This window comes from Ovis canadensis, chromosome 2 (genome assembly GCF_042477335.2).
Source record: "Ovis canadensis isolate MfBH-ARS-UI-01 breed Bighorn chromosome 2, ARS-UI_OviCan_v2, whole genome shotgun sequence".
Classification (NCBI taxonomy): domain Eukaryota; kingdom Metazoa; phylum Chordata; class Mammalia; order Artiodactyla; family Bovidae; genus Ovis; species Ovis canadensis.
Window position 1 is genome coordinate 45,487,337 of NC_091246.1, and position 1,414 is coordinate 45,488,750.

General features: G+C 43.8%; 1 pseudogene; it reads left to right on the forward strand.

Moving 5' to 3' along the window:
• Window positions 1-888: 888 nt before the first annotated feature.
• On the forward strand, window positions 889-1,186 carry LOC138931491 (enhancer of rudimentary homolog pseudogene; annotated as a pseudogene).
• Window positions 1,187-1,414: the final 228 nt, after the last annotated feature.

Sequence of the window (1,414 nt, forward strand, 5' to 3'; positions counted from 1 at the left end):
CAGGCTCCTCTGTCCATGGTGATTCTCCAGGCAAGAATACTGGAGTGGGTTGCCATGCCCTCCTTCAGAGGATCTTCGCAACCCAGGGATCAAACCCTCGTCTCTTACGTATTCTGCATTGGCAGGCAGCTTCTTTACCACTAGCGCCACCTGGGAAGCCCCAGGTTTTTTTTTTGTTTTGTTTTGTTTTTAAATACATGTCAACTAATAAAGTGGAATTGGGGTGGGGAGGGATTGCATTTCCCTCATTTGGGGGTTCAAAGTTAGCTTTTTCTGTCATCAAACTAGTTGCAAATATTCATTTGTGGGAGGAAAAACAAAACCAAAAACCTTCGGTTTACAGGCTGTAAAAAAAAAAAAAAAAAGGACCAGATTTGGGTCATTGGCCGTGGTTTACTGGCACCTCGCCTAAATCATTCACGGGTGACTCATAGATTTTTAACAAATACCTGTTTCCTTCTCCCTGAAGTAAGCTGACTGGATCCTACCTAAAAGAAGGACAGCCCTTTAAAGGGAATGATGGCTTCAAAAACCTTCTAAGACTCTTCTTAGTCATCAAATCTCACACCTGGCTCCAACGGTCCATTACAGTGGAAGAAGCGGATCTGTTAAAAAATCTGTGCCTCAGTTTTTCCCTTCCATAAAATAGTGATAAATGTTTTCTTTGTTTTATAATCCAGTCGGGCTAATGGCGGGAAGTGGTAATAGTATTAGAATAGAGAGAGAAGGAAAAAAACCGTATTTTTAAAAATCAGTCATAAAATTATTTACAAAATATAATATCTGATAAAAGCCCTATCTAGGCTTTGTAAAGAACTCTTGGGGGGTTGGCTGTGGGTGGTGCTGCAGATAAGCTCCTGTCTGGCGACAGCAGGCGACTTTGACGTGATGTTTCATGCCATTGTGTGGGTACAGCCTACCAAGAGGCCAGAAGGCAGAACTTCCACTGACTATGAATCTGTGAATAAGTGCCTGGAGGGAGTTTGTAAAATATATGAAGAGCATCTGAAACAGCCCCTCTATCCCATATGATATCAGTCAGTTGTTTGCTTTTCTTGATGACCTGGCAGACCTCAGCTGTCCTATTTACCGAGCTGATACCCAGACATACCAGCCTTATAACAAAGACTGGATCAAAGAGATCTACCTGCTGCTTTGTGAACAGGCCAAACAGGCTGGGAAATAGTCTGAATATGGAAGCATTAGGGGGATGGGGGTGGGCTTGGAACACAGGTGTGTGCAGCGTGCTGTAGTGAAAGTTTTGTTATTATAGTAATCCTGTTTCCTAGGGCTTCCCAGGTGGCGCTAGTGGTAAAGAACCTGCCTGCCAATGCAGGAGACACCAGAGACATGGGTTCAATCCTTGGTTAGGAAGATTTCCCTGGAGGAGGGCATGGCAACCCACTCCAATATT